Raw genomic sequence first — 12,611 nt, 5'->3', positions numbered from 1 at the left:
AAGCCTCGGGGCCGCGAATCAAAGGGGGAAGCCCGTCGGGCGAAGGGGTTCAAAAGGAGACAAATTGCCGCCCTAAGCAGGAGGTGGATGGGCCTGGGGGCTGGGGACCCAGAGGGCGCGGCCTGGGTGAGGTTCCAGGCTTTGCTTCAGGTTCCGACTCCTCCTTCGGTGGTCGCGGGGACCTCCCCATCACCGACCCTGGGTTACAGGTGGAGAAACTGACTCCAAGGGGCGTGGGGGAGGACCTTAGGCCAACCTCACACAGCACAAGGAGCCTGTGGCGCTGTCAGCAGTGACCACCAATTTGAGGTGAGGGGGGAAGAGCAAGACTGACTTCAAACGGGGTTCCGTCTGTAAGGTAGAGGGCGTCTGGGGGGGGGGGCAGGGGTCACGACCTCTCGGGTCCCAGATGAAAGCTGCGGAGAATGTGCATATGCAGATAGCCTGTCTGCTTGCTACTGAGTGTGTTTCCCTTGGTGGCTCCACGGAGAGTTTTCTCAAAGGTGTGGGCTATTTCTGGGGACACCTTGGGAAACTTCACAAGCTCTCCCCGGCTCCTTATCTTTCCTTACTATCGTTTTGGTTGAGATGCTTCAACTATACATGAAAACAGAGTTTTATCATGAACCCGCCGTGCAGCTTCTGTAATTATAAGGTTTCTGTCACTTTTTCCCCCGTCGACTGCCTTTTTCCTAAAGCATTTTAAATCAAATTTCAGGCTTCATGTCATTTTACCCCTACGCGTGTCAGCCCGATTCTCTAAAATACATGGACAAATTCCTGAGTGTTTATCGTCTAATGCAGCTTATAGCCAACGTACTCCAACTGATTGGGAAAAGTGTGTTTTTACAGTTGACCTGATGGATCCTCATTGACTACGGGTGGGGCCCCGCTGGCATTTTAAATGTCTGTGTGTGTTCTCTCCTACTCCATTGAAAACAGGCAGACAACCCACAGCTGCTTGAATGGGAAAGGGGATCATTGAGACTGGTAGTGGTGGGGGGGCATGGCTGAGGAATTGGGAAGGATTCAGAAAAGATGTCTCTGGGTCAGGAAGGCTAGTGTAGATGAGGACCCCTCCGCATGGCGCTTGGGGCCAGGGAGGGAACAGTGCAAAAGAGTCCTCTGAGAGTTGATCTTCTCTCCTGTCCTAGCGCCACGAGATGCGCAGGATTCCAGGATGCGTGAGCCCTCAAAAGAAGGCAGAACCAGGTCTTAGCTGTTAATGCTTTCTTTCTCTTCCCAGGACCAGGCAGCATCCCTTCAGGGCAGGCAGGTGAGTCAAGGTCACACTGCAACTTGCTGGAGGACCCAGTGCAAAATGAACTTGGCATTTCATGGTGGTGGGATTCAGCCAAGCATGCGGTCCTTTGAAACTGAACCCTGTGTGACTGTACAGACGACTGGCCGGAGCAGGCGTCCCTGATGAGAATCACACTTACACATAGCAGTAAGCCTAGCGGTTCTCTTCCAGCTCCGGGGAAACTGCCCATTGAACGGATGGAAGCAGGGAGGCCCAGGGAGGAGAGGGAAAACTCTGTTCATGCTTCATAATGACGACTGAGTGTATGACACAGTGGAGCTCACAGCCATCTCAGCGGGAGAGGCTACCACTTCCCCACGTTGGAAGACATCTGACATTCTGGGCTCCGCTGAGAGCCCAACCAAGAGATACACAGGGGTGGAAGATGAAGCCTGGGAGGGAGGAATTTTGCTCTCAGCTGGGACAACTAGGGCTGCTTCTGTTGTGGGAAGTGAAGGCCTGGCAGGGAGGGCGGGGACCTGAAGGCGGGAAAACTGCAGGTGTGGAGCCTGACCTACCTGTCCAGAAGGAAGTGCTCACCATAGGTTAGCATGAAGGAGGGGTTGCAGAGAGTGAGTTTGCCACCAAGGGGAAGTGTGCCAGGGATTGCTGGATACCTCCAGCGAGGGATCTCATTCTGGTGAGGGCCTCTAATCCCGAGTATTCTAGTTCACACCTAATGGAGAGGCTTTGCATTTGAAATTAGAAATTCATTGGTTTCTATATTCATTCATTTGACAGGTACAGACTGACCTACATACCTGTGCTGACACCGTGCTCAGAAGGCCTTCAGTGCTGGGGGCCAGGCATGCTAAATGTTCACAGGGAAGGGGATGCTACATCTTATTTCTGGGTAGGAACAGAAGGCTAGAGAACTCTTGAAGAAGGATATGTGGGGGAGGGCCTGGTGAGTGGGGGAGGGTAATGTCCTCCAAGTACAAACAGAGGCCCTGAGGGTTCCAGGAATATTCCCCTAGTACTGATAACCCAGTCTTGAGTGGGGAGAAGGGGACTGTCTGAGAGCCCCACCCGACCCCTCGTACCTGGAGAGGGATCCTGAGTGGCTGAGGCATAGCCAGGATTTGGTAGTGGCTTAGGGTATATAGGTCAGTGTAGCAGGGGACGATGGCAGGGAAGAGCAGTCAGTCAGGGAATCCGGGGTGGATGTCCTCACTCTGCAGGCACTCCTGGGGTGCACCTTCTTTTCTGAGTATTCTGAGTATTCGCTGCCTCTCTCTGAAGCGGCAGGCTGGTTTGTGACAGTGACATTTCTACGCACTGAGCAGGTGCTAAGAGTGAGGTCTCAAACCGCACTTCACTTCCACCCATCCTCACCACCTTCCAGGGAAATGGAGGTGACTGTTACCCTTGCTTTCTCTTTCAGATTAACATGGATTCAGAGAGGTAAAGTCACCTTCCTGGGGTCACACAGCAAGTCAATGACCTATTTGGCAGTTTTTCCCTCCTCTGTAGAGATGGTTGACTGGTAAGCATAGAGAGTGACCCCGAATGTGTGTCTACATCCCCACCCACCCCACGACCTGATAGCTGGATTTTGCTTAAACAAATTGCTGGTTCCTCTTCCTCCTCAGGCTTCTTCATGCAAAAGAGCTTCTAGGCTTTCCTCACCTTCACCCCTGGTGGACCCCCTCGTCAATCAGAGGTTTTAGCATCATGGATGTGGCTCCCCCCAGTTCCATAACGAAAGATATCATAACCTTATTTAAAAGCCCCGATTGGAAACTGTAGCGCCCATACCTCCACCTCTGACCTCTGACCTGCCATCTGACCTCGAGACCCTGAACCCCTGCCTCCCATGTGCCCACCGGGACTGGTAGTAGCAGATGGCAAGACCACTGTGCATGGTCCCCGCCTATCCTAAACCAGCCTCTTCCTTTGGGAAGCCCCCTTATCTCTGGGTGTGGCTGTTTATTGGGCCCCTCCTTCTTCCCTCTTCCCTCTGGAAGCTCTCACACCAGGCCGCTCTCACACCAGGGCCTCCTGGGGTGGGGTGCCCTGATGAAGGCCTCATAAAGATCTCACTGATAACTTGGTTTATGGCTCTGAAAGAGAAAGGTTTGGGTCTAGGTTTCTGCTGAAAATATTTTGCTTAAGAGAAACTGGCAGGCACCAGGGTCAGTGTTAGACCCACCGGGCTCCCACCCCTAGCCTCCTGAGTTCCTCTCTAGACAGCAGACCAAGGGCCAACCAAGCTTCAGCCTTGCTCTGTGTCCTTGGGCACGTCAATTCCCTTCTCTGGATCCTTTCTTCACCTTGGAAATGGGGGTGGCTGTCCATGTCTCAGAGGTAGAGGTGAACCTCGATGTGTGGACGGATTCCCTGGAATTATGTTTGCCATTCAGACGATCCTGTCTACCCTGGCCAGTGCTCCTTCTGCCCCTCTAGAGGTGCGGTCGCCACCTGCTGTCACTCTGGAGCATTACAAGAGGAGTTATCCCTTACTGCCTAGTCTCTGGTGACAGAAACCACTATTATGCTGGGAAACAGAGGCAGCATCCTTCTCCAGACACCCCAGAGACCAAAGGAGACACAAGAGCCAGGGCCCAGGGCAAGCACAGACTGTCTTCATCAGAGGGGTCCTGCGTCAATGATGTGCCAGAAACAAAAATTGGCAGAGACTCAATGGTCAAAGCTCAGACAGGACCCAGAAGTTTCAACTCCGGCTCCCAGTTGCCCGAAAGCTCCCCAGCAGGCCAGCCTAGCCTCAAACTCCGCTCTGTTCCTGGTCGTATCCATTTTTAAGCTGCAGAGACTTACCGGTCTCAGGGTAAAAGCCAGGCTGCCATAAGCCGTCAAGGCCTTCAGGCTGGCCCTCAGCTACCTCCCCATCCTTAATAAGATCTCAGCCTCACCTTTTCTCCCTCCGATATCTCACTTCAAGGTCTTTCTAGCCTCAGAGATTTTGCAAAGGCTGTTCCCTTTGCTTCAAACACTGTTCCCATTCATGTGTGAGCTTTCAACCTCAGGTAGGACCTGAAATATGTCTTCCCCGAAGGAACTTCTGAGACCCTAATAAGAACTCTCATCTGCCCAACCCAGTATTCTCTGAATCTCTTTTTTTGTACCAACCAAATATTAGTATCAGTGTTGTTTCCTTGATGTTTGCTGGTGAGCTCTGAGGGATGTAGGGGCTGGTCACATAGTAGGTAGGTGCCCAGTGAACTTTCTTCATGCAAATGCATGATGGGAGAAACAGGACAGCCTAAGTGTAGTCATGAGAGGCCCCACAGAAGACCTGTTATGTGCCTTCTAGCAGGTTCTGTCCCCCTCTGAACCTTAAGAGCCAGTGTTCCCATGAGGGAGAAACAATATAGTCCTCAAGGGCCCTGCTGTATGTCTTTAAGACTTCTTCTTCTTCTTCTTCTTCTTCTTCTTCTTCTTTTTTGTGGTTTTTCAAGACAGGGTTTCTCTGTGGTTTTGGAGCCTGTCTTGGAACTAGCTCTTGTAGACCAGGCTGGTCTCAAACTCCCAGAGATCTGCCTACCTCAGCCTCCCTAGTGCTGGGATTAAAGGCATGCGCCACCACTGACCAACTGTCTTTAAGACTTCTGTATGTGGTAGGAGGATGCACCATGGTGCCCTGTGGTCCTGGGACACCGCGATGGCACGGGGGAGTATGAATCAGGGGTCTGGGGTAAGTGTGAATGGACATGTCCTGAACTCCAGATCTCCTGCCATCCTGGCCTGATTCACTCGCTACAGCCTGGACCAGGACAGTCAGAAAAGTCCCAAGAGTCTCTGTGGAAGGTGACTTGTGTCCCCACTGCTCCCCTCACCTGCTCAAAGAGTCTCCATGCTGTGATTTCTGCTCTAATAAGTCTCTGGCTTTCCTGCTATGGGTAGAGGATCTACTATCTGCTCACTGCATGTGGTAGGGAAGGATGCTGGGGGTCCTGAAACTCAGGCATATCCCCATGAAACCCTCCATCCTCCAGACCCGTCCATGACTTGTGCTGAACACGCCCTTATGACACTTGAGATGGTCTAGCTAAGGTCTGGGACGTGCGCTGCTTCCTCACACCCCATGCCTGCCCTGGGAGCTTTCAGGGCAGCTCCAGGAGCGTGGGAGAGCCAGCTGTGGTAGCTGCTGGCCCTGCCTTGTGAATGCTGGGACTTCTCCCACGGGGGCTCCCCTTCCGGCCCCTCGGCTCACCCCACGGAGTGCTGCTTCCTGCTCTGATGGTGAGGGAGATGTTGAGGGTTTGCACATAGTCTGGACGCCCTCTCCAAGGCAGAACGTGAGTGTAAATGTTGAGAGCCAGCCTTCGCTGCAGTCACATCTGGACCCACACTGCAGGATCACGTGGCCTGGCATGAGCCGCTTCTGTCACGGCCCCTAACTTCGCTGTAAAATGAATGTGTGGAGAGGCCTCCCTCCAGCTCTGGTCATGGACTCCTGTGACAGCAGCTCCTGGGAATACCTGAGGATCCCTTATTCTTTGTAGCACTCTTAACTGTTCTGCCTCGGGCTTGCAACAAACTCTGTGGGTCCTGTATGCCTCTCCTAGCATGTGAGCTACGCACTTGTATCCCTATTTTAAAGTCCCGAGGCTGGGGCATTCTGCGGGTCATACAGCTAAGAAGCAACTGGGCTGGTAAGCTCAGCCCTTACCCCCTGAGTATGCCGTCAGACTGTGGGGGTGAGAAGTGTGGTGCCCCAAAACCTCAAGCCCCCTCTGAGCTCTCCCCATCACCCTCACTGTTTGACTGTAGCCAAACTAGCTTCTAGGGTATGGGCAGGGAGTGGATGTGCATGGTTTGCTCTGTCCACAGTGGGGCTAGGGCCATGTTTGCCGCCCCAGCGTGATGGTGCTACGTCATCCCTACAGAACTGTGAAGAAGCAGCAAGTACAGAAGCACTTAGTGATGGGGTACTCTGAAAGAGAGAAGCCACCTTTGCCCTGTCGCTTTTCCAGGCACCATGCTGCTTTGGAGGACAGTGACGATCTTGGCAGCCCCTGACTTACCTGTGTTCTAAAGCAGGAAACTGAGGCTCATTCAGGTCCTCCAGCCTGGAACGGAGAGGCTGGAATCTGACCCAACTTTAGTCTCTGGGTGCCAAATCTACCTTCAGCTGTGACAGTTTAGCCTCATGATCCTTTGGAAGGACCCTGTGGCACTCTGTGTAGTTCTGGATCTCCTGCCCCCACCACCATCAGTGGTAGGAGAAACAGCTCCTGTGCCCACCAAGGGTTAATGGTGGTAGAGCTAAGTGATTCCAGATGGGCCAGCGGACAGGCTGGGCTGGCCGGAAATGGCAGCCCCCAGCTTCCCCTGGGGAGCCGCCGCCACCTCTCCTCCCCTCTGTGCTGCATCTTTGGCCCCCAGCTGTCCCTGTTCCAGCATCTGCCATCATCCCCTCCCTAGTCAATATCCAGCCATGAAGGGGGCCTGCAGACGAACATCCCAAAGTCCTGTGCAGCAGTGACCCCCAACTGAGAAACTGAGGCTCAGATAAGATAGGGACCCATCCAGTGACTGAAAGTCCAGGGCCAGGTGTCCTCACTTCCTTCGGGACTAAGGAGTGGACACTCCTTGCTTCCTGTAAGCTATTCTGGTCCCTGCGATTGGTCTGAGAGTCCAGATGAACACAACCAAGTGAAATTCTAGGGTACAGTTTCCCCCTTCTCTTCACCTCTCTCTTTCTCTCTGTTTTGTGACTTGGGGCTCAAACCCAGGGAGTTGGCAATTTCTGGTGGAGTCTTTGGCACAGGAAATTCCTGTGTAGGCTTGACCCTGTGACCTTCGGCATCATCCATGCTCCCCCATGACCCTGTGTGGACACCAAGCCCTGGGCCAGGCTCACCTTCTAGAGACTCATTGCCCTACATGGTCTGGGCCAGTCAGAGTCCCCTCTTCCACACAGTCCCGCCCAGTACTCTGTTGAGCAATTGCTATTGAGATAGGGTGGTGGCAAGTTCAAGAATGGAATCTCAGATGCCCCTGATTTTAGACCTTGGTGGGACTGGAGAAGAGATGGGGAAGTTGGGATATAGGGACACAGAAGACAAGGTAAAAAAGAGGACAGAACTTAGTTGTGCATGACCTGGGACACCCCTTCTCCACATCTTAGAACTCAGTTTCCCCAGGGCTGGGGAGAGGTGGCTCTATTCAAGGCTCCAAGTGCTTTTGAAACAATACCCAGTGGATCTTTGAGGACTAGGGGTTTAAGACCAGGGAATCAGCCGGGCAGTGGTGGTGCACACCTTTAATCCCAGCACTCGGGAGACAGAGGCAGGCAGATCTCTGTGAGTTTGAAGCCAGTTTGGTCTACAAAAGCTAGTTCCAGGATAGGCTCCAAAGCTACATAGAATCCCTGTCTTGAAAAACAAAAAAACAAAACAACAACACCAAAAGACCAGGAATTAGAGAGGTAGGTGGAAGAGAAACAGCCAGGGGCTTCGGGAAGAAGGGCAGTGAGATGGACAGGAACCCCATAGGTGGTACCTTATGCTAGGAGAAAGGCAGGTCAGGGTGCCTGTCTCTGTGAGTGTGGTTTCAGACAACCTAGTTCCACCCTTGCTGTTGCTGTGGGAGCTCAAGAAGCTCATTGAACTTGTCCTCGGTTTCCTTGCCCTAAAACAGGGCAAATAATACCTTTCCTGTTTTCTCAGGGACTTTAAGGTGTTAAAAGGGGGTAGGCATGAACACGTGAAGCAATGTGCTGGGTGAACCTGGGCAAGTCTTATTCCCTCCTGTGCCAGTTCACTTCTGGGCCTTTGTTTCTTCTGGAGGAAACAAGGCTGATGTTATCCTTCTTGGGATAGTTTCAGGGGCCCCAGGCCAGAGACTTGACACCAGAGCTTAACACACCAGGCTCTGCCAGGGCCGCCTGGAGAGTCCAGTCAGAAGCGTGGCAGTGAAGCAAGGAAAGCCCTTGTATCTCCAGGGAGATAGGCACTGTCCTCCTAAGCCCTGTCTGTGGAACTAACAAGAGATAGAGGGGAATAATCTACAGCAGGGACCAGGAGGAGGGGATGCACAAACCAGGCTGTCTCCCACCATCCGGTGCTTCGGCTCCAAGTGCTCGCGGGGCTGGTCCTGTAGGGTCCCACTGGCTCCTGGGAGGTTGCCGCAGCTTGCGAGAATCCCATCACGCTTGGGGTGGTCTGCCTGTAAGACTGTCTGTTTTTGGAATCTAAGAGTATGCTGTTTTTCTCTGACCGTGTCTCGTCTCCCTGTGTAGTTAAGACTGGTCTTCTGGTGTGCCTGTCTGGGGTCACAGGCACTGCTCCACCACTCTCAGTGGCTTAGTGGTTCTAATCTTGCATTGAGTGTTTAGTCAGACACTCCTCTGATGATTGACTCATCTGTATGCAGAGATGGACAGAAATCAGACCCAAAGTGTAAGACAGCCTGGAGACAGCTCCAGCCCCAGGTGAAAAGTCAGGACTCCGTGGTAGCAGCCTTGAAGGCCCTATGACCAAGTGCTATCTGATCGCCTCCAGCCTCCTTCAGGTATCCTCTGTGGGGTTGTCGGTCGGCCACTCCTCTAGGGGGTCCCTGCTTGTCTGGGAATGTCTCTCTGACTCAGGTGGTCTCGTACTATAGTACAGTTCCTCACACAGGGCGAATGTTCAGTGGGCTTGTTCACCGAGTCAGAGCTGAATTCGCTACACAACTTAGCAGTCCTTCCTTTACAGATGGAGAAACTAAGGCATAGAGGCACACCACACCCCCTCCCACCCCAGGTGCTGTGCTGAAGGGAGACTCCTTTTGACAGGCAGCAGGCAAGTAGAACAGGCCACTCTAATACAGTGACTCAGTGGCTGGCGTGGGCAGCGGAATTTCTAAACATCCCCTCACATCCTGAGCAAGCCGGTGGAGGAGGGAGGGAGCAGAGAGAAAGGAGGAAGAAAAACAAGAAACTTGGGGGAAAAGAAAGAGAGAGGGAGAAAAAAAAACCTGAAATTGAAAACAGACACACGCCGTCCACCCTCCCTGCTCCACCTCCCCCCCTTCCCCCAGCTTGGCCAATCAGAATCGGCCCTGCAGCCTTTCCCCCAAAGTGTGTGGTGTTGGGGGGAGGCACGTAAAGCCCACAGTGGTGTGAGCGCTGGGGCTGACTGTGGTCACAGTCCCGGCTGCCCTATCTGAGACTAAAGCTTGCTCTGGGAGTAACTTTGAGAAAGAGGAGAACAGAGAGGAGGCCAGAGCCTGACCGGGCCCAGACCAGTCTTCAGCCTTCTGCCTGCCAGCGAGACCCAGGGCGGCCCCTCCAGGCTGTTCCGCTCCTCCCAAAGGATGCATTTGGAGTGAGGAGGGGCCGGGCTGCAACTCACCCCTGAGCACCCTCTCCATTCCCTCAACTCTCCCAGGGCTTGCCGCAATCAGGCCAGCCCTTCTACTGTTGTCCATTTTGGGTCCAGCAAAATAACAGAGGACAGTGAGGAGGACTTCCTGGAGGGGGTGATAGCCCACACCAGAAGCCATCTGTAGCCTGGTAAGTTCAGGGAGCAGAAAACCCATCCCATGTCTTCTTGTCGCCTCTCTGCCCCAGCCTGTGCCTCTTTGTTCAGGGGGGGGGAAAGGGAAACATTGTAACAAAATCAGATGGGAGGAGAGCAGGAACTCCCCCTTGATAGCAGGGCTGTCCTTCTCCCCCCCTCTTATGGTTACCTGCTGCTCCCTCAATGCTGCTGCCTGCCAGACCTCTTCCGACACCCCCAGAGCTTTCTGGGTGCCAATTGAGCAGGACTTCCAAGGAACAGCAAAGGCTGTGGAGGATGGGAGAGATAGCAGGGCCAGGGGAGGGTGATCCAGAGGTGGCTAATAGTTTTTGCAGAAGTGGGGACCTCAGGATCCTAGCCCCTGTCCCTTGGACCAAGTCTTGTGCCTAAGGCTTAGTCTGGCTTTAGGCCAGTCAATTGCCAGGCCTACTTTAGAGATCTTAAATAGATTTGCAAATTTTCCAGATTCCTAAGATGTCCTTCCAAAACCCTAGCCACTGAGAAAATTCTGGGTCTCAAAGTTTTGGATGGAGGGAAGTTTACCAACTGGCCTAGTGGTGCTGTTGCTGGGGTGGGATCTAGTTCTGGGCTATCAGGTTGGGGGGCTGCTCCGTGAAGGGGGTGGTGGCTGGCCCATTTCCTGCTGTTCCAGGTCTGTTTCCCAGTTTGCTCTCTCCCTCAGGACTCTGCTCCTTCCCCTCTACTCTATCCTAAAATCTGAACAGATTCTCATCACAATTCCCTTTTGCCCAGATCTCTCTGCAGCTTCCTCTTGCAGAAGGAATGTCCCAGCACTCTGAATGTCCTCTGGGATGCAGGGATGGTTTCTTTCTCTACCTTGATGTGATGACCACTGAACCAACCATTGCTCAGCCTATGGGCTGAAATGACTCTAAACTTCCTCTACCCCACTGCCCCAGACTGGGACCCATGGTTCCAGCCTGGTTTCTTGGTTCCAGATGGTTAGATTCTAGGATCTGTGAAAGGAATTTGCACCACCCTGCCTGTGGGCATTTGCCTGCCCCTCCATCCCTCTTGCTTGGAATGCTCTTCCTCATTACTTCCTTCTCCTGGTCCCTCTAACCATACCTCTTCCAGGGAGCCCTCTCTGCTTCCTCCAGTCTTCAGGTGCTTGCTGTGCCTTTTCTACTAGCACCCTGACACCCGGCCTCTCTTCTTCTCACAGTTTGCCCACCACAGCCTGTTCGGAACCAACTCTGGCTGCTTTGCAGCCTCAGTGCCTGACCCTGGGTTGGAAGTGAGAATGTGGTGGCCAGGATTCCCTAACGCCTCTGACAGGCCTTTCTAAAGTGATCAGTCCTCCCCTGTCTCCAGGCAGGTGCCCCTGGAGCCCCAGCATAGGGGTCACACTGTCACAGAGGCACTGTCACAGGCGAGCTGGGTGTACACTTTGTATGCCTTGTAACAAGGCTTCAGAGTCAGTGTTGTTATCCCTGTTTGCAGACGAGGAAACCAAAGCTAAGTGACTCCAGGCTCACACATCAGCGCTAGTGTTTAGGCTGAGGGGGAAGCAAACCAAACTGTGTGCCCCATACATCCTGGCATTGCATCATCTGGGCAGTCTCACTCCTCCTGCAGTGCTTCCTCCCGGCCTCCATCATCCCCAACAGAAGCTGTAGCATCAGGCCTAGATGCCCCAAGATCCCCCATCTCTGGTCCTGAGCGAGGAGGGAGGCTGTCTGGGAAGCAGTTCAGACCACAGCATGGCAGTGTTATCAGCAGCTCTCTTTCCTCTGTGGGGGGGGGGAGGGGGGAAAAAGATGGATGTGTAATTGCTAGCAGATGTAGGGAGGCAGCAGGAAGCCCAGGGGATCCAAATCCGAGCCTATTCTTGCATGAGCACCCTGTGGGCGTCCCTGGGCTGCTCCATACCTAGGGATTGTGAGCCCTATGGTCAACACCAGGTGTTTGTTTTGAGGCAGGGCCTGGCTGTCCTGGAGCTCACTCTGTAGACCAGGTTGGCCTTGAACTTACAGAAATCCCCTGCCTCCGCCTCCCAGAGTTCTGGGATCAAAAGTGTGCATTACCAAGCATAGCCAGGTGCTGACTTTTGATTCTGCTGTTGTCTCGGTGTGTGGCCCCGGCCAGCACTTTGTTTCTCTTACTTAGCCTCTGTCTTCTCTGTGAACCGGGTTTACCAAGATACAAGGTGTGTGCCTGATCTCTGTAACCTGTCGGGTGGGACCTGTGACCACAGCTGAGAGCAGAACATGTGCCCTCCACTTTCTGTGCGTGAGCATCCGGCTAGAAAAATGATGTACAGCCCTAAAGACCTTGACTATGGAAGGGACTGGTATCTAATACCTCTTTCTCCAGAGCCAGTACACAGGCTGACTCTGAGACTAGATGCCCTGGGGCTGTAAGAGGGAATCTGGCTTTTGTTCTGGATAGGCCTTGTGGTATGGAGAGAAGAGAGAAGAGACAGACAGACAGACAGACACACAGACAGAGAGAGAGAGAGAGAGAGAGAGAGAGAGAGAGAGAGAGAGAGAATCACTAGACATTCCGGAAAGGCCCTTCTATTCCTTCCAGATGGCTCTGGATCCCGAACAGTAGGTCCCTGGAATGGGACTTTTTCCATAGACAACTCACTGTGGAAGCAGGGAGCTGGGAGAAGGGCGTGGCACCTCCCCAGGTGCCTCTGTGGCACCTCAGCTAACATGAGCAGAACCAAGTCCTGAACAGTTAGTTATTATGAGTGTTTTAACCGTGTTCCTGCCTTGAAGAAACCTTGAAGTTCTCTCTTTGGTCCTCAGTGCTTGGCATTCAGGAAGTTCCTACATATCTGCTAGGTTAACAAAATCTTGCCATCTCGA

The 12,611-nt window shown here is 53.2% G+C and overlaps 1 protein-coding gene and 1 long non-coding RNA gene across 3 annotated transcripts in view; both read left to right on the top strand.

The window, feature by feature from the left end:
• The first annotated feature begins 76 nt into the window (after nucleotides 1-76).
• Nucleotides 77-2,057, top strand: LOC121440624. The gene is made up of 3 exons (XR_005973372.1): nucleotides 77-309; nucleotides 1,247-1,276; nucleotides 2,045-2,057. It is a non-coding gene; the product is annotated as an uncharacterized LOC121440624 (long non-coding RNA).
• A 7,212-nt stretch (nucleotides 2,058-9,269) lies between these two features.
• Pdgfrb (platelet derived growth factor receptor beta) overlaps nucleotides 9,270-12,611 on the top strand; it is a 38,971-nt gene continuing 35,629 nt past the window's right edge. For both annotated transcript variants that reach the window (XM_041641395.1, XM_041641394.1), the window contains exon 1: nucleotides 9,270-9,767. The gene's annotated coding sequence lies outside the window, so the exon portion shown is untranslated. The remainder of the gene's footprint in view (nucleotides 9,768-12,611) is intronic.

Source organism: Microtus oregoni, unplaced genomic scaffold (genome assembly GCF_018167655.1).
Source record: "Microtus oregoni isolate MIOR12 unplaced genomic scaffold, Mior012 000069F_ref0000032, whole genome shotgun sequence".
Classification (NCBI taxonomy): domain Eukaryota; kingdom Metazoa; phylum Chordata; class Mammalia; order Rodentia; family Cricetidae; genus Microtus; species Microtus oregoni.
Note: the sequence above shows the minus strand (reverse complement) of the source record. Positions and strands in the feature narration are given on the sequence as shown.